This window comes from Protopterus annectens, chromosome 4.part0, assembly GCF_019279795.1.
Source record: "Protopterus annectens isolate FY-2018-M chromosome 4.part0, PAN1.0, whole genome shotgun sequence".
Taxonomy (NCBI): Eukaryota; Metazoa; Chordata; order Ceratodontiformes; family Protopteridae; genus Protopterus; species Protopterus annectens.
In genome coordinates this window covers 924,609,119-924,635,130 of record NC_056733.1, presented here as the reverse complement: position 1 = coordinate 924,635,130, position 26,012 = coordinate 924,609,119, and the positions used below count along the sequence as shown (strand labels likewise).

General features: G+C 36.6%; 1 pseudogene; it reads left to right on the top strand.

Moving 5' to 3' along the window:
• Positions 1-25,475, top strand: part of LOC122800373 — a 36,709-nt pseudogene extending 11,234 nt beyond the window's left edge.
• Positions 25,476-26,012: the final 537 nt, after the last annotated feature.

The following is a 26,012-nucleotide window of genomic DNA, read 5'->3' as shown; positions in this document are numbered from 1 at the left end:
TTGTGGCCGTTAGCCTAGTAAACACCTATGAACTTGTAAAACATATTACATTACATTGTGGCCATTAGCCTAGTAAACACCTATGAACCTGTAATACATATTACATTACATTGTGGTCGTTAGCCTAGTAAACACCTATGAACCTATAATACATATTACATTACATTGTGACCGTTAGCCTAGTAAACACCTATGAACTTGTCATACATATTACATTACATTGTGGCCATTAGCCTAGTAAACACCTATGAACCTGCAATACATGTTACATTACATTGTGGCCGTTAGCCTAGTGAACACCTATGAACCTGTAATACATATTACATTACATTGTGGCCATTAGCCTAGTAAACACCTATGAACCTGTAATACATATTACATTACACTGTGGCCATTAGACTAGTAAACACCTCATCATCATCTTTCAGCTTTTCCCATTAGGGGTCGCCACAGCGGATCATCTCTTTCCATTTCTTCCTATCCTCTGCATCTTGCTCTGTCACACCAACCGCCTGCATGTCCTCTCTCACCACATCCATAAACCTTACCTTAGGCCTTCCTCTTTTCCTCTTATCTGGCAGCTCCATCCTTAGCATCTTTTTCCCAATATACCCATCATCCCTCCTCAGCACATGTCCAAACCAACGCAATCTCGTCTCTCTTGCTTTGTCTCCAAACTGTCCAACATGAGCTGACCCTCTAATATACTGACTCCTAATCCTATCCATCCTAGTCACACCGAGTGCAAATCTTAACATCTTTAACTCTGCCACATCCAGCTCTGACTCCTGCCGTTTTGTCAGTGCCACTGTCTCCAACCCAAATAACATAGCTGGTCTCACTACCCTCTTGTAGACCTTCCCTTTCACTCTTACTGGTACCCGTCTGTCACAAATCACTCCTGACACTCTTCTCCACCCATTCCACCCTGCCTGTACTCTCTTCTTCACCTCTCTTCCACATTCACCATTACTCTGAACTGTTGATCCCAAGTACTTAAACTCGTCCACCTTTACCAACTCTACTCCCTGCATCCTCACCATTCCTCTACCCTCCCTCTCATTTACACACATATATTCTATCTTAGCCCTGCTGACCTTCATTCCTCTGCTCTCTAGAGCATATCTCCACCTCTCCAGAGTCTCCTCAACCTGATTCCTACTCTCACTACAGATCAGAATGTCATCTGCAAACATCATAGTCCATGGGGCCTCCTGTCTGATCTCATCTGTCAACCTGTCCATCACCACTGCAAATAAGAAAGGACTCAGAGCTGATCCTTGATGTAATCCCACCTCCACCTTAAATGGATCTGTCACTCCCACTGCAGTCCTCACCACTGTCACACTACCCTCGTACATATCCTGTACAACTCTTACATACTTCTCTGCCACTCCCGACTTCCTCATACAATACCACAACTCTTCTTTAGGCACCCTGTCATATGCTTTCTCCAAGTCTACAAAGACACAATGCAACTCCTTCTGACCTTCTCTGTATTTCTCCAATAACACTCTCAGAGCAAACATTGTATCTGTAGTGCTCTTTCCTGGCATGAAACCATACTGCTGATCACTAATCATCACCTCCTTTATTAACCTAGCTTCTACTACTCTTTCCCATAACTTCAAGCTGTGACTGATCAGTTTTATCCCTCTGTAGTTACTGCAGCTCTGCACATCACCCTTATTCTTAAAGATAGGTACCAAAACACTTTTCTCCACTCCTCAGGCATCCTCTGACTTTCCAAAATTTCATTAAACAATCTAGTTAAAAATTCCACTGCCATTTCTCCTAAGCACCTCCATGCTTCCATTGGTATGTCATCTGGGCCAACAGCCTTTCCATTCTTCATCCTCTTCATAGTTGTCCTTACTTCCTCCTTGCTAATCTGTTTCACTTCCTGATTCACTATCCCCACATCATCCAACCTTCTCTCTCTCTCATTCTCTTCATTCATCAGCCTCTAAAAATACTCTTTCCATCTACTCAACACACTTTCCTCTCTTGTGAGTACCTTTCCCTCACTATCCTTTATCACCCTTACTTGCTGCACATCTTTCCCAGCTCTGTCCCTCTGTCTAGCCAATTGGTACAGGTCCTTTTCTCCCTCTTTAGTGTCCAATCTCTCATACAACTCTTCATACGCCTTATCCTTAGCTTTCGCCACCTCTCTCTTTGCCATGCTCCTCATCTCCTAATACTCCTGTCTACTTTCTTCATCTCTCTTACAATCCCACATCTTTGCCAGCCTCTTCCTCTGTATACTCTCCTGTACGTCCTCATTCCACCACCATAACTCCTTGTCCTCCTTCCTCTGTCCAGATGTCACACCAAGCACCTTTCTAGCAGTCTCCCTTACTAGTTCTGCTGTAGTTACCCAGCTATTCGGTAACTCTCCACTGCCTCCCAGTGCCTGTCTTAACTCTTCCCTAAACTCCACTTCACAATCACCCTTTTTTAACTTCCACCATTTAATCCTTGGCACTGCTTTCACACTCCTCCTCCTCTTCTTGATCACCAACGTCATCCTACAGACCACCATTCTATGCTGCTTAACTACACTTTCCACTGCCACCACTTTACAGTCTCCAATCTCCTTCAGACAGGCCCTCCTACATAGGATATAATCCACCTGTGTGCATCTTCCTCCACTCTTGTACGTCACCCTATGCTCCTCCCTCTTCTTAAAATACATATTCACCACAGCCATGTCCATCCTTTACACAAAATCTACAATTATCTGACTTTCTGCATTCCTCTCTTAACACCATACCTACCCATCACTTCCTCATCCCCTATGTTCACTTCCCCAAAATGCCCATTAAAGTCCACTCCAATCACTAGTCTCTCACCCTTGGGTACACTCACCACAACTTCATCCAACTCACTCCAAAATTTCTCTTTCTCATCCATCGCACACCCAACTTGTAGAGCATAAACACCTATGAACCTGTAATACATATTTCATTACACTGTGGCCATTAGCCTAGTAAACATCTATGAACCTATGATCCTACAATGCATATTACATTACATCGTGGCCGTTAGCTTAGTAAACACCTATGAACCTATAATACATACTACATTACATTGTGGTCGTTAGCCTAGTACACACCTATGAACCTGTAATACATATTACATTACATTGTGTCTGTTAGCCTAGTAAACACCTATGAACCAATGAGCCTATAATACATATTACATTACACTGTGGCCATTAGCTTAGTAAACACCTATGATCCTATAATACATATTACATTACACTGTGACCATTAGCCTAGTAAACACCCGTGAACCTGCAATACATTTTACATTACATTGTGGTTGTTAGCCTAGTAAACACCTATGAACCTATAATACATATTAGATTACATTGTGGCCATTAGCCTAGTAAACACCTATGAACCTATAATATATATTACATTACCTTGTGGCCATTAGCCTTGTAAACACCTATGAACCTATAACACATATTACATTACATTGTGGCCGTTAGCCTAGTAAACACCTATGAACCTATAATACATATTACATTACATTGTGGCCATTAGCCTAGTAAACACCTATGAACCTATAATACATATTACATTACATTGTGGCCGTTAGCCTAGTAAACACCTATGAACCTATAACACATATTACATTACATTGTGGCCATTAGCCTAGTAAACACCTATGAACCTATAATACATATTACATTGCATTGTGGCCATTAGCCTAGTAAACACCTATGAACCTATAATACATATTACATTACATTGTGGCCATTAGCCTAGTAAACACCTATGAACCTATAATACATATTATATTACATTGTGGCCGTTAGCCTAGTAAGCAAGTATGAACCTGCAATCCATGTTGAATTACATTGTGGCCGTTAGCCTAGTAAACACCTATGAACCTATAATACATATTACATTACATTGTGGCCCTTAGCCTAGTAAACACCTATGAACTTGTAATACATATTACATTGCATTGGTGCCATTAGCCTAATAAAAACCTATGAACCTATAAATCTATAATACATATTATATTACATTGTGGCCGTTAGCCTAGTAAACACCTATGAACGTATTAACCTATAATACATATTACATTACATTGTGGCCGTTAGCCTAGTAAACACCTATGAACCTGTAATACATATTACAATACATTGTGGCCGTTAGCCTAGTAAACACCTATGAATCTATGAACCTATAATACATACTACATTACATTGTGGCCATTAGCCTAGTAAACACGTATGAGCCTGTAATACATAGTACATTACATTGTGGCCATTGGCCTAATAAACACCTATGAACCTGTAATACATATTACATTACATTGTGGCCGTTAGTCTAGTAAACACCTATGAACCTATAATACATATTACAATACATTGTGGCCGTTAGCCTAGTAAACAACTATGAACCTATAATACATATTACATTACATTGTGGCCTTTAGCCTGGTAAACACCTATGAACCTATAATACATATTACATTACATTGTGGCTGTTAGCCTAGTAAACACCTATGAACCTGTAATACATATTACATTACATTGTGGCTGTTAGCCTAGTAAACACCTATGAACCTGTAATACATATTTCATTACATTGTGGCCATGAGCCTAGTAAACATCTATGAACCTATGATCCTACAATGCATATTACATTACATTGTGGCCATTAGCCTAGTAAATACCTATGAATCCATAATACATACTACATTACATTGTGGTCGTTAGCCTAGTACACACCTATGAACCTGTAATACATATTACATTACATTGTGGCCTTTAACCTAGTAAACACCTATGAACCAATGAGCCTATAATACATATTACATTACACTGTGGCCATTAGCTTAGTAAACACCTATGATCCTATAATACATATTACATTACACTGTGACCATTAGCCTAGTAAACACCCGTGAACCTGCAATACATTTTACATTACATTGTGGCTGTTAGCCTAGTAAACAAGTATGAACCTGTAATACATGTTGAATTACATTGTGGCCGTTAGCCTAGTAAACACCTATGAACCTATAATACATATTATATTACATTGTGGCCGTTAGCCTAGTAAGCAAGTATGAACCTGTAATACATATTACATTACATTGTGGCCTTTAGCCTGGTAAACACCTATGAACCTATAATACATATTACATTACATTGTGGCCGTTAGCCTAGTAAACACCTATGAACCTGTAATACATATTACATTACATTGTGGCTGTTAGCCTAGTAAACACCTATGAACCTGTAATACATATTTCATTACATTGTGGCCATTAGCCTAGTAAACACCTATGAACCTATAATACATATTACATTGTGGCCGTTAGCCTAGTAAGCAAGTATGAACCTGTAATCCATGTTGAATTACATTGTGGCCATTAGCGTAGTAAACACTTATGAACCTATAATACATATTACATTACATTGTGGCCCTTAGCCTAGTAAACACCTATGAACTTGTAATACATATTACATTGCATTGGTGCCATTAGCCTAATAAAAACCTATGAACCTATAAATCTATAATACATATTATATTACATTGTGACCGTTAGTCTAGTAAACACCTATGAACGTATTAACCTATAATACATATTACATTACATTGTGGGCGTTAGCCTAGTAAACACCTATGAACCTGTAATACATATTACAATACATTGTGGCCGTTAGCCTAGTAAACACCTATGAATCTATGAACCTATAATACATACTACATTACATTGTGGCCATTAGCCTAGTAAACACGTATGAGCCTCTAATACATAGTACATTACATTGTGGCCATTGGCCTAATAAACACCTATGAACCTGTAATACATATTACATTACATTGTGGCAGTTAGTCTAGTAAACACCTATGAACCTATAATACATATTACAATACATTGTGGCCGTTAGCCTAGTAAACAACTATGAACCTATAATACATATTACATTACATTGTGGCCTTTAGCCTGGTAAACACCTATGAACCTATAATACATATTACATTACATTGTGGCCGTTAGCCTAGTAAACACCTATGAACCTGTAATACATATTACATTACATTGTGGCTGTTAGCCTAGTAAACACCTATGAACCTGTAATACATATTTCATTACATTGTGGCCATTAGCCTAGTAAACATCTATGAACCTATGATCCTACAATGCATATTACATTACATTGTGGCCATTAGCCTAGTAAACACCTATGAACCTATAATACATACTACATTACATTGTGGTCATTAGCCTAGTACACACCTATGAACCTGTAATACATATTACATTACATTGTGGCCTTTAACCTAGTAAACACCTATGAACCTATAATACATATTACATTACATTGTGGCCGTTAGCCTAGTAAACACCTATGAACCTGTAATACATATTACATTACATTGTGGCCCTTAGTCTAGTAAACACCTATGAACCTATAATACATATTATGTTACATTGTGGCTGTTAGCCTAGTAAACACCTATGAACCTGTAATACATATTACATTAGATTGTGGCCGTTAGCCTAGTAAACACCTATGAACCTATAATACATATTACGTTACACTGTGGCCATTAGCTTAGTAAACACCTATAATGCTATAATACATATTACATTACCTTGTGACCATTAGCCTAGTAAACACCCGTGAACCTGTAATACATTTTACATTACATTGTGGTTGTTAGCCTAGTAAACACCTATGAACCTATAATACATATTAGATTACATTGTGACCGTTAGCCTAGTAAACACCTATGAACCTATAATATATATTACATTACCTTGTGGCTGTTAGCCTTGTAAACACCTATGAACCTATAACACATATTACATTACATTGTGGCCGTTAGCCTAGTAAACACCTATGAACCTATAATACATATTATATTACATTGTGGCCGTTAGCCTAGTAAACAAGTATGAACCTGTAATACATGTTGAATTACATTGTGGCCGTTAGCCTAGTAAACACCTATGAACCTATAATACATATTACATTACCTTGTGGCCATTATACTGTCAGTTTAAGGGGCCTAAGGAATCAGTAGGTATCATTATAAATTATACTAATCACTCTTGGGTAAAAGCATGTAGTCATATAACTATTTTCTGTACTCTGCATTAATATTAATGTTATTTTAACATTCTTACTAATATCTTTTAAACAGCATGTTGTGCATTAGGAAGCAAGGTGGCTTCTAGATGCTGATGGGATATGGTAGGTATTCATAGTGAAAACATCACTATTCTACATGCTGATGGGATATGGTAGGTATTCATAGTGAAAACATCACTATGAGATGTATAGTCTACATGCTGATGTGATATGGTAGGTATTCATAGTGAACACATCACTATTCTACATACTGATGGGATATAGTAGGTGCTGATAGTGAAAACATCACTATTCTACATGCTGATTGGATATGGTAGGTATTGATAGTGAAGACATCACTATGAGATGTATAGTCTACATACTGATGGGATATGATAGGTATTCATAGTGAAAACATCACTATGAGATGTATAGTCTACATGCTGATGGGATATGGTAGGTGCTGATAGTGAAAACATCACTATTCTACATGCTGATTGGATATGGTAGGTATTGATAGTGAAGACATCACTATGAGATGTATAGTCTACATGCTGATGGGATATGGTAGGTATTCATAGTGAAAACATCACTATGAGATGTATAGTCTACATACTGATGGGATATGATAGGTATTCATAGTGAAAACATCACTATGAGATGTATAGTCTACATGCTGATGGGATATGGTAGGTATTGATAGTGAAAACATCACTATTCTACATGCTGATGGGATATGGTAGGTATTGATAGTGAAAACATCACTATGAGATGTATAGTCTACGTGCTGATGGGATATGGTAGGTATTGATAGTGAAAACATCACTATGAGATGTATAGTCTACATGCTGATGGGATATGGTAGGTATTGATAGTGAAAACATCACTATTCTACATGCTGATTAGATATGGTAGGTATTGATAGTGAAAACATCACTATGAGATGTATAGTCTACATGCTGATGGGATATGGTAAGTATTCATAGTGAAAACATCACTATGAGATGTATAGTCTACATACTGATGGGATATGATAGGTATTCATAGTGAAAACATCACTATGAGATGTATAGTGCTTGAGTTATGAAGGTTATGAAAATGAAGGACTATTTCCCAGGTCTGTATTAATAAATTAGAAATGGAGTGCAATACCACTATATTGTATATGTGTGTTTGTTGGGGGGGGGGGGGTTGTACAAGAAGTGTGTGCTATAAAACAAAAGATCTAACAATGGCACCACAATCTCTCCTGACACCCATACAAAACTATTAGAAGTTAATATCAATAATAACCTTAAATTCGACATACACATTAACAAACCTATTAAAATCATTAATAAAAACTAGGGTCACTTTACAAGATTAAGCATTTCCTTACATCAGCTGCTCAAACTGCCACTGCCTAGTCTCATTTACTCTCAACCTTACTATATTCTTCCCCTCGACTGACTAACCTAGGTAAAACAGAACTCAATAAATTATCAGTTTACTGCAATCACATTGCCAGATTTGCCATTGGCATGCCTTGCAAGACACATCACTTTACCAATCTAAGATCTCTTGGGTGGCTGGAATTACCTTCCCTTATCCAGCTTAACCAGCTGATAGTTGCCTATAAAGTTTTAAATCAACCGGAATAAAACCCAGCACTGAAACCCATAATCTACCCCTACAGCAATCTGAATACGCTTTGATCTTCAAATAAACTACTTGTCCAAACTATCAAAGCTAGTAACGCAGCCGGTGCCTCTCTGTTTACTAAATATGTAGGTAAAATTTGGAACTTCCCTTCCAGCAAATATTACCCTAGAACCCTCCATAAGACAATTCAAGCATAGTCTAAAACTATACCTTAAATTACATTGGACTTGCTCATGTTCTAAACCTGACTAATACATTATTTTATTGTAAAGGAATTACTCCAGTGTTTCTCAAGCACCTTTGAGATGTATAGACCTCAATTTATGTAAAACTGTTGATTACTAATGTATCTTTTACTATTCTGAAATACTTTGTAAATGTTGTTTTTATGCCTTATTTTGAATGCCTATTGTATGTTTTATGTAGTAAACTATGTATTTGTTTGCCTCTGCTAAAAATGGACATATATCCAGTCGGATTATCCCGGTCAACAAGTGTAAAATAAATAATAAATAAATGATAGTTATCATAATTAGGTAAAAGAAATTAGTCTTCTAATAAGGGCACTAATATGTCTTTAAAAATAGGTGGCGGGTTAGGAAAGAAAGTGGCTTCTGTGTGCTGACATGATTAGATAGATACCCCTCAGTGAAAACATCACTGTGAGATGTAGAGAGTTTAAGATGATAATGACTGTTTGCAGGAGGTTCTTAAAAATAACAAGTATTTTACATTTTATATATTTTCTGTTTATATTTTACATATTATATACATTAATAAAACAATACTGGAGTGTAAAATTGCTTTGCCAAGCGAGCGTACCTAAGCAGTGAGTTCTAGATGAAAAATAATGCTAGACACACTTGGCAAGACAAACACAGACATAACTACTTGTTTGAGTCACACTGTATTAATAGTGACAATAATGAATATTCTAATACTGAGCCTACTATCTCATGAACAGAGGGTCATGCAAGAAGGACCAAGGTGGTGTGTAAAAGCAGACATGATTTGTTGGGCATGCACAATGAAACAGTCAGTGTGGGATTTACAGGAAAGCAATTATTAAGGAGTGTTTGCAAAAGTTATGAAAAATATGGAACATTTTCATTATTTACATTAATTATGGAGAAACTGCGTATAATGCAGTCCAATTAAGGGTGGCATTTGCAATTAGTGGGTGTTAGATACAAAACGACATTAAAACACTATAGGGAATATAAAGGCTTCCAGAGGTATATATGCTTTCTTGTTACAGCAGCTATGTATATGTTTTTAAACAAGAAACATCTTTACTGAATTATCACTAATCACAGAGGCAATCATTCATTTATATAAATGAAAACAAACCATGTGACATATTGTCATTTATAAATATATACATGACACGTAACCTTCTGTACACAGCATTATATCGCTCATTCACTTCCTGCTTTCCTTCAAACCCCATTCCTCCTCCAAAACACTATTCTGCATGTATTGTTCCCACAATTCCTATTTTTTCTGTATAATTTGCTCCTGCCATTTTCTAAAGATATCTCTTTCAGTTATCATATCTCTGTTACTGTATTTACTGCTTCTAGTCTGATTGGTTTCGACTTTGATTTCCATTTTCTAGTAATTGCTTTTTGGCAGCCAGCAGAGCTAAATTCAACAAGTACAAAACACAAATCCAAAAGCAGCTAGGGATGAAGCTCTCCCAAAAAAGCAAAATGCAATAACAAAAGTCCAAAATGGGAGGCACGGAAGCGCTCACTAGTTTGTACCTGAATAAAAGTTTTGTCTTTTATTTATTATCAAGAGAGCCGTGTTTATTTACTCCCATTTTGGACTTTTGTTATTAAATTCAGCAAGGCTTTACTGTGTCTCCTCTAGGCAATTCCAATTTTGTACCACAGCTCAAAAAAATCATTTCTGTAGTTACACCAGTTTGCTCACCTAGTATTTCTGACAGAGTAGTCTGCAGGGAATTTTTAAAGTCTGCCAGTTATTATACTCTCGAAAAATATGTTCCCAAGTACCTCTTTCTTCCTCATCCCACCTCCAACATTTGCAATCTACCTAAGAAAAATTCTTTGGAGTCTACTTGGGGTATAAAAACACTTCCAAGCAAAAATGATAAGTCTTCTAGACTTTGTTGCATGTTTGGGAGCCATACATATATCCTCTCATTGTTTCTTTATGAATTGCTTATCAAATCTCTATTCCCAATCCTCTCTAACCTCCTCTGATTGATTACTATAGTTATCATGCAGTATTTTATATGCCCTACTAATTATCCCTTTTTAACAGCAGGTTCTGTTCCAGATTCTATTAAAAATGCTACCAGTGCTGGTCTTTCATTTAGGATCTTTCATTTAGAATCCCCCTATTTCTTTCTCTTTGCCTACACTCTGATATCAATCCTTGGTAGGGAAGGTAATCTCTAACCTGCAGTCCAAATAAATTCTTGTTCTTGTCCCACTCTATTGCTTTTCTCTTTCTAATTATTTGCTCTCAACACCTTGGTTCCTTTGCCAGGTTCCTCCAGTAAATTCCAGCCCCTTCTTGCCTATTATCTGTATCCCTAATTGCAGTCATCCCTACTGGGTGAATCGTCTATCTCCATTTCTGTGTTGGCTTAGTTCTTAGAATAATTTCTGCTACTTTATGAATATAATACTCTGCATGGTTATTGTTATTCTCCTTAAGGATCCACATCCAAAATCCCAGTCTCTCTTTATATCTTGAGCTCCCACCCTGTTTCATCATCATCCCTTTCCACTTTAAATAATAGCATTCTGCTTGTGATATGTATATGAGCCTTAATTGTGTAGCTCTGAAATAACCCTTCCTAAGTTAATAGGTTCATAGCTTAGTCCTAGGCTAATAGCCCTTGAGGGTAATTTTAAGCCTAGCCAATTACCCCATGGGAGAATTAAACCCTGTGCCTTGTATCCATAAGATTAACACCTTAACTATTATGCCAACCTCACTGCCAAAGGGTCTCACCTAATGTGGGGCACAAACCAATTACCCTGAAATTAAGAGTCTTGTGATGTAATGACTGAGCTAGTAAACCACCTCATTCTATTGGAAGGATCAACTTATCCCACCTGACTCTTGCCCTCTTCCCCTCCTAGATAAAATCCTTCAACTCTTTTATTAATTGCTATGCATAACTTCTCCTCTGGTTGATAAAAATATGCCTGACCTGTATATAAAACTAAAGGGGCTAAAAACATTTTCACTGCTTGTACCCTGCCATCCATACCATAAAACGGAGCTTCCATTTACTCAGTCTGTATCTTTTAAATAATCTCTTCCTAGATATCCTTAGCTGCCATAGCTGAATCCCTTTAACCCATACTCCTAAGTACATCATTTTTATCATGTTATAATAAATATGGATATTTGTTAACCAATTTGTGTATGGGAACACCTTTTACAGCTATTGCCTTTATCTCCATTAATTTTGTATCCAGAAAAGACTTTTTAAACTATCTCAAAATGTTCCATAAAACTAAAATGTGCTTTTCTGGTTTTTATCAGTTACAAAATAATATCATCTGCAAATAAATCCAAATTTTCCTGATTACCATACCAATTATATCCTTCAATTTCTGAGTCCCTTATTTTCTTTGCCAATGGTTCTAAATGTAATGCAAATAACAAAGGGGAAAGTGGACACTCCTGCCTGGCTACTCTATTCATACAGAGCTTATTGCAGACGACCCCCCAAACTTTAATTTTTGTCCCTACCCCTCATATTTGCTCCTAATTAACATTATTATTGTATTAGGGAATGCAAATGTTTCTATTACCATATTCATGAAATACCATCTTACTCTACCGAGTGCTTTCTCTGCATCAAGACCAATGATCTAGCACAATATTTTCTTACTTTCTGCTTCCCTCTGGATGATTATTGCACTATTAATGCTGTTGAATGCTTGCCTCCCCTCCACAAAACCACATTGATCCATATCTATCAATTGTGGCATTGCATTTGCATTATTTTAGCCATTATAGACATAAGCACTTTATAATCATGGTTTAAAATAGAAACGGACCTGTATGAAGCTGGATCTGATGGGTCTTTACCCTCTTTAGGTATTACTGTTCCAGGATGTTGGTGCTTCTCCTCCTCTTAAAATACTGTTTTACAAAACCTTCCAGATCTTCTTCGCTTTCTTCCTCCTAGTTCCTAAACTTCCGTAGGAATACCATCTCTTCCTGGAGACTTTCCTGTAGGGTCATAGGTTCATAGGTGGGTACTAAGCTATCAACCCTAGGGCCTATACAAGCCTAGCCATAACAATTCCCTGGATATTTCTTCCCACAGTATTTACTTACCTGGAGCCCTGTCTAGCAGGGTGACTGACATGATCCCCGGGGTGAATTTCCTATCTCCCATCCAATCGTTAAGGTTCCTTTTGAAGAGGGCCAAAGAGGCGTTCTGCTTGACATGTATGGGCAGTCTATTCCAGAGTCTGGCGAGTCTCTGGGTCAGGAACCTATCCCTCCAGCATGTTTTGTTTATTGTGATGACAAGATTTAGATCCCTGGAGCGTGTGTCTCTGAGGGATTGGGATTTCTTTAAGTGTAGCATGTCCAACAGCTTTGGGTTTGACATGGCCTTGTATGTTAAGCAGAGATTGCCTCTGAGTAGACGATATGCAACAGAGTATAGCTGGAGTTTTTTTAGATCATCAGCATAGGGCATCTGCTTTAGGCCTGTGATTCCTTTAGTGAGGTATTTCTGCAGCCTTTCCAGTTGTTGCAGATGTCTTGTGAGGTACATACCAAACAGGGCATTGTATTCTATAATGGGTCTAATGAGGGATGAGTACAGTGGGACAATGACCTCCTTTTTTCTGGATGAAAAGCCTTTAGTGATGAGGTGTGCCACATAGAAGGATTGGTTATAACATTTTTATCTCATCTTATTCTATTCAGACTGTTAATAAGTGAAACTCATCTATCTCTAACTTTGGCATATTTAATTCTTCAATAATAAAAAATATTTCCATTTGTACCTTTTCATGATTTCCACATTTCTCTCCTTTATACAGATTTTTATAACATTTCTGAATTATTTCTAACCCTCTTCAGGCTCTCTGGTTACTTTCCTTCTTATAGCTCCATAAGCTTGGTAACAACCCTTTCTACTTCCTGAGCCATTTTACTAAAAGCTTTTCTGCATGGAGTTTTTATCAAAAACAGTTGCTTAACAGCAATCTTTCTAAACTCATGCTTATTATCCAGATAATCTCTTATTTTCTCTTTAACACTTCTTGTTTTGTGAGATTCCCCTTATTCTGTAGTACTTTAACAATTATTTTGAGGTCAGTCCCTATAAATAATTGTTGTTACTTCTTAACCACATCTCTTTTTCTTTTATTTCTACTGTATTTTTAAACTCTGCTTTCATTTTGTCCCACTCCCTAGCTGCATTTTCTGAAGGAATGTCTATCTTTTCTAATAATTCCTGAATAATTTTCACTACACATTCCTTTTATTCCTCCCTGTTTAACCGATAGGTGGGGAAGCACCAGTGTTTCAGTTTTATTTCATTACCCCACATTTTTGTTTTAGTTATTATTGGTGCATGATCTGAGTTATTGGACACATATCAAAACTTTCAATTAAATGCACATTCCTGTGAAATATAATTTCTTGCCTAGGGTAGCCCAGCTTTTGTACCTTGGGGGACAATATATAAATTCTCTCTGAGCTCCTACTAATGAATTCACATCTTCCAGGCCAAATATTTTCATAATTTTTTTTCAGAAATCTATCCTCTTTTGTTATATTTTCCCTTACAGGCTCCCAGATACATCCTTGCTGTTTCAAATCAAATTCTATTCTCCACCTATAAGTAATATTCCCCTATGAAAGCTGATTATTTCTCCCAGAATTTTCTTAAGCTCCATTATAACAGCTTTAGTTAGAATAATACATGTATGCTAGTGTAATCCTCCTCCCTTGCCAGTAGCCCCTTACTTCTACAAATTTGCTGTTATTTATATTTTTCCTCTTCTATCACTATAGGAGCTCCTCTAGCAAAACACTGCGGTGGTGGTGCTGCGGTAGCATTGTCACCTCACAGTAAGACGTTGTCCTGTTCGATTCTCAGCTAGAGCGTCTTCTGTGTGGAGACATGCGTGAATGGGCGTACCTTCATTGAAAGTTCTGAGTCTGGGATGGCAACTCGGCACGTAAATATCTACTGCCAATCATTAGCAGACCAGAGTTCCTCTGTGGCAACCCCTAACTGAGAAAAGCTGAAAGACACAACAACAACAACTCCCCTTTTCCTTTGGCCCATTTATTCTGTTAAATAAACATCCTAAAATATTTTCTTTATCAAATTTACATGTTCAGGTCTTTCCAAATATGTCTCCTGTAGCATGGCTGTTTGCACTCTGCATTTCTTGATGTAGTTCACTACTCTTTCTTTTTTGTATATACCTCTGAGACTATTCACATTCAAAGATAATATGGAAAGTGTTACCACACATAGATAATATGGAAAGTCTTGCTTATACAGTTTCTTGTTATATACATTTAAACTTATATCACCTCTTACAAGACTTTTTGTTTTAATGAAATCCCTCAAAACAAACAAACACACACCCAGAACACTCCCATAACCTATTAACTTCATAAAAACACACTAAACTATGTACATCTTTACATAAGGAAGTTTAATCTTCCTAATAGGAAGAATTGTCTCAGAATGACAGGTACACTCACTGGCTTGAATTAACCTATAATGAAGTTTATCCATGCTAAGATGCATACTCATGTAATTATTCTCGTTTTTAACTTTTTTCCTTGGGGACTATACAATTATTTTTTTTTGTAAATTGCTATTTTTTGCGGATTATTTGTATAAATGTTTCTTTTTTTCTGTCCTTGTTATTGTCTCAGAGCTTTTCTCCTCGGGCCTCTACTGAAAATGGACATATATCCAGTTAGACTAGCCCGGTCAACAAATGTAAAATAAATAAATAAATAAATAAATAAATAGTACAGCCTGTGTTTCTACTTACACTAAGATCTGTCTGTTTTTGTCTTACCTTATCTTATTCCTCTCCCAGATGTAAAAAAAACAAATTGAATGCTTTCAGAAAACATTATCTTTTAGCAACTGAAAAAATGCATTCTGTGTTTATTGTCCCTTATCAGCTTGTCTACATAGAAACATGAGAACCAGATACAGAATTGCTTTTAGCTACAAGCTTCTGATGTTGCACTGTGAATATTTATTTGCTAAAGAATAATGTTTCATTTCAGGGAATGTTCTTTTATTTATTTGCTTCCACTTAAAAATCATTATTAGATCAAGCCAATGGCCTTAATCCAGTCATTCCCTTATGCAAAAGTGAGAAGAAGCATAACATTTATATTATGTTCTGTATACTTTTACAGCCAGTCCTTCACCTTGGTAACCTAAAATTATAGCCATTGTTAGTAGTGTATTCAATAAACTTTGTTTTTTAATGGTTGGACGTCCGGTGACTTGTTTTACCTCCTGCAGTGCATTTTTTGTGCTAAAATTATATCCTATTATCTTAAATATGCTTTTATCCAAGCTTTCTTCTGTTTTTACATTGCAGTGCCTGCAATTTTTAAAACTAAACAAGAAGAAAGGAAGGAGGAAATGTACCTGTTTACTTTAGTATCCCTATAAGACTCAAAAAATGAAAATGCTTTACTATATAACATGCAGTATGTGTTATGTTTTATAATGATCCTGTTAAGAACAATAATTGTTTTAATTGTAGCTACCTTTTTCCTTCCTTCCTCTTCCCTTTCCCTAATGTTCTCGCAAACATTAATAAAAATGAAGTAGGGCATATGCTTTTGAGTCCCCTACAAGATTAACAAGGTCAAAAAAGTCCAATATTTCCAGGTTTTCTTGTTCCCCATATTTCACAAATGTGATTGATGCTTTGTAATCCCACATTTATTTATTAATTTCCAAGTTGCTGGTTTTCTTCCTGTTGAGCTCCGTCTCCCAAATCCAGTCTCTGGTTCATATTTAACATACTCCTCCTGGTTCTCCTAGTCAACTCCTGTGCTTTTTTCTATTTCTCAAGCATATTCCTTTGGAACATTGGAAAAGGTTTCACTAGCATAGTCTCTCTATGAGCTTTATTACAGAAAATAAGAAGCAGAGTTACCTTTTGTTTGATAGCTCACTTTTTTGGACAAACTTTTGTGTTTGCTCCTTAGCATGTTGTTCATCAAAAAATGAATTTGACCCTCCAGGAAAAAATATTCTGAAGACAGCTAAGTACAGCAGCTTGAATCTCACCTGCCTTTCAACATTCCCTGAATGCAGGAATAATGTACATTTAGTACAGTTAGTAATCATTTTCCAAAAACACACTACTGTCTCCCACTTTTAGTATTTTGCCTTCTGACACAGATCAACTCTTTCTGCTGGTAGGATTATATCTTCACTATTAAAGGTCTAGGCTGCTTCCTCATGGCCAGATTTGGAGCATACATGCAATGTGACCTTTTAATTAAGTACTCCTGCTGTGGAATTCCAGCACACATACTTATCTGTGCTTTCATAAAATTAATACAGTCCATTCCTTCCAGTTTCTTTTATACAGCAGAAAATCTCAGGTTTTCCCTATGTGCTCTGTCCTCTAATTCTACCATTTTTTGAAACATCTTTTCTTGAGTAGTCTCATATTCGTCAGCCTTTTCTTCATTTTATCTTTTGATTTTTTGCAGTTTTATCAGCTGATCTGAATAATATCTGTTTAAAGCTTCTTTGATTTTTTTTTGCAGCCTTTTGTTATTTGAGTTGACATACTCCTTCGGTGTTTCATTTATTTTAATCAGCTCTGAATGCATTTGACTTACTTTTTCCCTTAGATTGGAAGCCATGTCTTGCACCAAAGCCTTTTGCTGAACAGCTGCAGGATTCTTCCCAGCCAATGTTTTCTCCTTATCTTTTCTGATTGATTTTCTTTCAGATTCATAGGTTCATAGGTGTTTAATAGGCTAATGACCACAAGGGCCTTTTTAAGCCTATTGCAAAAAATATATAAAGAGTGCCACTGGTGTCAGACAAACCAAAAAAAGTATATGCTGCAGCAAAAAAAGTTGTCAATTGCTGAGAGTAGTATAAAACACTTTAAATTCTTTAATAGTCCACAAACAAACAGTATAGGTAAGCGCTTTCGCAGTTGCCTGCTTCCTCAGACCTTAATACAAAGACAATTAATCAAGATGCATTTATACATTACTACAGCCAATGATACCAATTTAATTAATGAGGCAGATTCCTTTTCCTAAGAACAGGTTTTAAAGAGACGGCACTGTTCAGACCTGGAGGGGCATATGCTTTAAAATCAATTATCCACCTGAGTTGCACACATTCTGTTTCATTACTCACATCACCTTCTCTTAAATTTTCTAAGATTTTTTGTAGCACTAAGAATTAAAACTATGGTTGTCTCCTGCTTCTAAGACATGCTTTGCCAGTGCATTTGTCAGTTTCTTATTACGTATATCATTAAGGTGTTCTAGTAGCCTCTCCTTCAACATACGATTAGTTTTTCCAACATAGAAACATTCACATAGTTTACATTTAGCCATATATACTATGTTTCTAGTGGAACAATCTGCATAGAATGAGAGTTCTATCAGCTCCTTAGAAATGGTATGCATCACCATACAAACTGGCCAAATGCTAGGGCAGCCTTTGCAAGCTTTACATGCATGAGTTCCCCTGCGTTGTGATACAAGATGTTCCTTGCGTCTGTTCTGCTTGTAACAAAGTCGCTGCTTCAGGTTTTTACAGGTTTTTTATAAAGCTGAGGAAATAAAAAAGGGTATGGAAGAGGTTGATAAACTGGATAGAACAAAACTAGACCATATTATTCAGAACAAACCTCCACTGAAGAGGGGAGAGGGACAAATCCAGTATGAAGGTGAAGAATAGGATGTGTCTGACTTATTCAGCAGGGGTTAGTAGAGTATGTGAGGTAGTGAAAAGAAACTGGCCTATCTTGTTAGTAGACCCTAAAATAAGCATGGTAATAGACTCTACCCCTAGGTTTAGTTTTAAAAACTATAAAAACCTGAAGCAGCGACTTTGTTACAAGCAGAACAGAATGTTTTTGTGTTGATTTTAAAGCATATGCCCCTCCAGATCTGAACAGTGCCGTCTCTTTAAAACCTGTTCTTAGGAAAAGGAATCTGCCTCATTAATTAAATTGATATAATTGGCTGTAGTAATGTATAAATGCATCTTGATTAATTGTCATTGTATTGAGGTCTGAGGAAGCAGGCAACTGCGAAAGCGCTTACCTACACTGTTTGTTTGTGGACTATTAAAGAATTTAAAGTGTTTTATCCTACTCTCAGCAATTGACAACTTTTTAAGCCTAGCCATGCATCCCAAATCTTTGACAAGTTCTGATACCCTTGATAAGTGTAAGCATGGACCTGGAAGATGAACCATTTACAGGTTTCCTGTGTCCATTAGAGACACAGGTGCCAAACCAGTGATGAATTTCCAGTTTCCCATCCAATTGTCCAAGTTGCACTTGAATTGGATTAGGGAGGAACAATGATGGGGAGCCTGTTCCATAGATGGGGTAGTCTCTGGGATGCATACCTATCTCTCTAGCAGGTCCTATTTATATAACAAGCAAGGTTTAAGTCTTTAGAACAGGTAATTCTGGTACTGTTTGTTTTGTGGATATGCAGGAGGTCCATCAAAGTGGGGTCTGACAATGCCCTGTATGCCAGGCACAGATCTCCCCTCAAAAGCCTGTAGGAGACAGAATACAGGGATAGGGCCTTAAGGCAGTCTGCATAGGACATATTACTTACACACTGTATTCTTTTAGCGAGGAACCTCTGTGGATGTTCTAGTTGTTGGATATGCTTGGTTAGGTACATTTCAAAGGGGGCATTGTACTCAATGATAGGTCTGATGAATGCTGAATACAGTGGAACAATGACTTCCTTGGACTTAGATGCTATACTTTTGTTTATAAGTTGTGCAGCATAGAATGATTTCCTCACCACTGCAGAAACATTATGATCAAAGGCTGATTACTATATATGTGTGTCCCTAAGTCCCTGGCTATTCGGTCAACTCTAAGGGGTGTGTTGTCAATATGATAGTTACCAGGGATGGATGAGTTCCCAAAGGATATTATTATGCATTTCTTGGCATTTAGTTTTAGTCCATGACTCTGGCACAAGTTGTTTGTCTGTGTCAGCCCCTCCTGGAGAACATTTGTGTCAGTGTGAGATTCAATGTTCTCTGAATGTCTTCATTGCTGGCATCCAGACAGTGCACTTACTAGCCTTGTCATACTGGAAAGCTACTGAACAACACAGTAATTCACATACTTTTATATTGGGTCTATCTTCTAAGCTTACAGAAATATAACCATTTGTTTCACCATTCTATTTATAATTTTTTTTTATAAATTTGAAAGCTAATTTCAATGTCTACTAGACAGAATTTTGATCCTAAAACTAATGTAGCTAGTATGGGGTGAAGGGGGAACCACCTTGCATGCAAGGTGTTAAGTGCCACGATCAGCAAATGTGCTTTTTTCTTCTTCTCTCATGTTGACATGCTGGCAGAACACTGAAGACCTGGTGCTCCTCCTTAGGAGAGAAGGGAGAAGTGTCAGATTGGAGAACAGAATTATTTTTTCTCCTTAACTTAGTGATGAGGTTTGTCGGAATGAAGATGGCTCCAGGCACCAGATGACCTGGCTATGGAAATGAGATATTGTAAATCATGTAAGGCGCATTCTTAGTAGAAGATATGGGAGAAACCCTTTCCACAAGCATGTGATTTCATGCCTTAAAGATTTTAGGAAACAAAGGGGATGAATTAGCCTCCTGGTATTCATTCTGTTCTCCCCTCCCTTTGCCTAATAAATTCCCTGGATGGTGGTGGCTCTTACAGGGGTCTTACAAGGACTGGCTGTGACAGGATGTTCTATACTGAATGAGTTAACTGGACTTAGAAAGTAATGTGATACTTGAGTACATTTGTACTGTAATTACACCAAAGACTCTATCTCTGATTTTGTTTCCTTTCATTGCTGAACTACATCATAAACAAGTCACCAGTGTACTAAAGATGAATTGAACAAGTTTTCCAAAAATCATAGAATGTTACAAATGAAAATCTAGGACAGCTCTGCCCAACAGAGAAAACTATATGATTATGACATCAGCTATGATATCAGCTATGACATCACAAATGACCATTAAGAATACAGTGCATCATCAGAATTCTAGAGCACTGGACAAGAAAGTCTCAGTGGAAAGGAATGAAGTCTTTAACTGCTGAAGGAAACAAATAATTTAGTAATACAAAGTTAAAGTGTTTCAGAAGAGAAGCTGCTGCATTCTCTACAGGCATGGATGATGTTGCAGTCTTAAAAAACATAGTTATGTTTTGGGTAAATGTTTAGGAGAATGAACTTATGGCAAAGTGAAGTCTGCATACTCTGAGCAACTCAGAACAGATGTAACAGTGAAGACAATAGATAAAAAGAAAGTATCTGCTAAAGTTTTGAAGAAATTCCATCCAAGAGAACTTGAGATATTGAGGGAAGTGAATCATAAAAAAATATAAAGACATACAGGACGTTTGTGAATTTAAATGGAAAGATTTACATTGTAATGAAGCTTGCAGTTCATGGCAAATTAAGAGACTATATTAAATTCACAGGGTCACTTTCAGAAAATGTAGCCCAAAAAATGTTTCATCAGTTAACAATGGCCATAAAGTAAAGCCATGACATCAACATTGTACACAGAGACCTGAAGTGTGAAAACCTTCTTTTAGACAATAATTACATCATAAAGCTCTCAGACTTTGAGCTTTCAGGGCAATTTGTCTGTGATGGGAAAGGGACTGCCTTCCTGTATGAAACATTTTGTGGTACCGCTTCTTACACAGCACCAGAAGTGTTACAACATATACCTTACCAACCGAAGACCTCTGACATCTGTAGCATGGGAATTATTCTTTTTGTTATGGTCTGCGGCTATAAACCATACAATGCTTCAAACATCAGACAGATGACACATGCTCAGAAGGCACACAGACGTAAACTTTACAAAGTCTAAATTTGTGAGCCCAAAATGTAAAGCTTTAATCTTTCACATAGTTCACCCAGATGTGATGAAACAACTGTTGAGGTGATCCTGTCTCACCCTTGGATGCAGCCTACAAAGCCCGAAGGTGCAGGTGACAAAAATAAAGATGGCGAATGCTGTCAAACAGAGCCTCAGCAAAAGAGCAGCTGAAAGCTGCTTCTGGATCAGACAGTAACAATGGATCTAGATCACATAATAAAGACAAAAATGATAAGACAAGCAACTGACCTCAGACTTGCTGCAGAAGAAATTAAATGAGGTAGAAAAATCACATTTTAAAACACAGTTACGTCAAACACCCAAATCCCTACTGGTACTGTAACAGCCGGTTCAAAGAAAAGAAACTCAATCATACAATACAGACCATGGGCAAACAACGAATAAACTGTTGACAATCCCCACAAGCTTTTATACAGTAGTAACTATGTATTAAAAACAAATATATTTACCTTGTACATAAAAACTAATAACCAACCAATACCGAAAAAAAAAAAAAACTGAAGGAAGCAGCGACCAGCAAGGGAAAACAATAAACAATATACTTTTATATACTTTGAGCATACATATTAATTACATTAAAATACAAAACCAAACACACAGACATATAACTATCATAAATAATCACACATAAGACAGCAGCTTTAAAATACTTGAAACAGATAGACGCTCATTGAATCCAGGAGATATAAGGGCATTATGCCTAATTTACCACTTCAGCTCTCTTGATTATATTATGTCCTCCCAAGGTCCTCCCCTTGTGCTTTCGTGTACTATTTCTAAAACATAAAAACAAAAATAACACATATGAAATGACATGATATGGGTAAATGAAGCATTAATCTTATTTTGTTCTTTATGTCCAGATAATGCTCATTAATATGGCATCTAAGCAGTCTTTTAGTTTTACCTACATAAAAACCTTTACATAGCTGGCATAAAGCAACATAAATCACCCCATAGGATTGCAGTTAGTGCGGTAACACAATTTTATCCTAACTCCATTGATGATGACAAAACCTTTCTCCAGGATATATTTACACTGTGGGCAAAACGCACATTTATAAGTCACAACATTCTTATCAGTTTTTTAATATGGGGTCATTTTCAGTCCTATCAAAGTATTGTTTAAACGATTTTGCTTTTCTATACACTACTATGGGGGCTTCTCCTACGATGTACATCATGTTGTCAAAGAATGAGAAAATACCCCAGTTTTTCTTAAGTATCTGCACAATATTACTACGATCCAAATTATAGGTGGTGATAAACGCTTTAGAAAAATCATCCCTAGATTGTTCGAAACTAGTAGTGTATATACCATCGGGCTGAAATTTCTTAACAGGGGTTTATAGTTACAGTTTCTTCTTTTAAAAGTAACTTCATCAAAAATTTGAAAATAACATCATTAGGATAACCTCTAGAGCTAAACATAGAGTTGAGCTTCTGCCCTTCTAGTATATAAGACTCATCCGCAGACACCGTATGGGCAAGCCAAACGTATTGCCCTTTAACAATGGCCTTCTTTTAATTCTCAGGATAGTAACTAAAATAATGGAGAAGACTGTTTGAACACATTGGCTTCCTAAATATGTTACTAATCAATCTTTTATTTTCCATATCCTTACTAATGAGGACATCCAAATAATTAATTTGTGAACTATTATATGAAAATGTAAATTTCAAAAAAGGAATAGTCATGTTTAAATAAAACATAAATTCCTCAGTTTCCTTAACTGACGCCTTCCATATAATAAAAATGTCATCCAAAAATCAAACATAGAATGACTAGGAGGTTAAAGGAATTGAATAAAAATGTATTTTCCCATTGTAAAAGAATAATATTTGTAAAAAATGGGGGCACAGGATGTCCCCATAGCAACACCTTTCCTTTGGAGAAAATATTTTCCATCCAAAAAACCCCAAAGTTGTTGTGTAATACTATTTCCATAACGGTATCCAAGATAGTGATGTCATTATTACTAAAAGCTGTATCTTCTGACATAAACTCATGAAACCACTCAAGGCCTAGATTGTGAGGTATGACATTAAACAAATTCATTGCATCTATAGTCAAGAATATCATATTATCTGAGTAGCACACATCTCTGAGCTTATCTAAAAAAATCCCATGAATCCTAGTATAATGGCTAAAAGATTTTAAACTATTCTTGTGTTTGATGTCAATATATTTAGCCATCGGGTACGTTTTAGATTTTTCTAACATAAACAAAGAAGTTTTTTTTTAATTTGTATTCATGAGAAACAGGTGCTGGGGGATTTTTCTTATGACTGGTGCTGATTTAAAATGTGATCACTTTGAGAGGGCTATTTAATTATGAAATGTTCTGGTTTTATTAGATTCTGTTGAAGTCTTTTATAGGTTCATAGGTTCATAGGTTGGTACTAGGCTATCGGCCCTAGGGCCTATACAAGCCAAGCCACAACAATTCCCTGGCTATTTCTTCCCACAGTATTTACTTCCCTGGACCCCTGTCTAGCAGGGCAACTGATGTGATCCCTGGGGTGAATTTCCTTTGTCTTTTGTTATATGCAAGGCAAAAGCGCTAAATCATTTAATTAAAAGTGTATGTTTTATTGTTTTCCCTTGCTGGTCACAGCTTCCTTAATAATATTTACCTGTTGTGGTTTGCGTTTTACAGTCACATTTGAGCTATACAAGTAATAAAAATATTATTTTTCCAAAGATCAAACATGGTAATAGTTTTCATTTTTTAACTTATTTAACAATAAACATAATTCTTGCTGTGTGATATTCAGTAGCTCTACTCTGTGTAAAATGGTAAAATAGGAAGTTTTGAAGTATGCTACTTAATGATTTTGAGATAAGAGATAATTACTTGAAAATGCACATGTAGTGTTATGCAGAAAAAACATGCACCATGTAGTTTGACAAATTATATTTTTCATTTCAAGTCTAAAGGAATTTACCAGATAAATGTTTCAGAAGTCCTATAAGTTCAAATTTAAAAGCTGCAACACTTCCTTAGGAAGCATAAATTATTTTATTTTTTTTATTTTACATTTGTTTACTGGGATAGTTTGACCGGATACATGTCCATTTTCAGAGGAGGCCCGGGGAGAAAAGCTCCACATAGTCAAACTTATATAGATTACACAGAAGTTAGGAAACAATTATAAAAAAGTGATTATACAAAATGGGTTACACAGAAGTTAGGAAACATTTATGAAAAACAAAGTGATTATATACAATGGCTTAGTAGTGTCCCAAGTAGGGCCTCACAATTCTCATGGACAGACACAGTTAAAAGTAAGAGACATCAGATAGGAAGCAGAGCTTGGTGACGTAGTTACATGTTATGATAATTTCAGATTATGCTTTCAGTTTATAACTTAATCAGAGTTCATACATGGGCATAGCAAATTCACGTTGAGATACTGTTTGAGGTTTTTTTTTAAGAGACTTTTGGATGATTGTAGGGTTATATAGTTTGGCAACAAATTCCAGGTTTTGCCGATGAAGTTGGCAAACAGGGATTCACCAGCAGAGTTATTAGTCTTGTGGGTTTGGACCAGTATTTTATCAGCTGACCGTAGGGATCTCAGGTTGATAAATGGCTTAATAATATTTTTAAGTGAGGGGGTATCCTTAGGGTAGTACAGAATTTTGTGAGCTCTTAAGAGTTGATTGAATTGAATTAAGCTGGGCAGTTCTAGCCACTCTAGTAGTTTAAGGATCTGGCAGTGGTGGGTTCTATAGGTGGAGCCAGTGGCGAATCTGGCAATATGATTGTAGCTATGGGACAGCTTACCTAGTTCAGATTTGTTGAGGTTTGAGAGTGCAGGCGAGGCATATAAAAGAGTAGAGAGTAGGTGTGATCGGGCGATTGCAGTCCTGGCCAGTGGGATTAAAAATGTCTTGTTTCTATACAGTGATCCAAGCATCTTATTGACGGTCTGTATGGTTTTGTTGACCTGTAGGTCACATTTGAGATTATTGTCTATGATAACCCCTAGCAGTTTGGTGTGATGATCTGGAGAAATAGTGGTACCATTGTTAGATGTGACACAGAATGAAAGTGTGGTAGATCTACTAGTGGGGGAGAAGAGTACAAGTTTAGTTTTATTG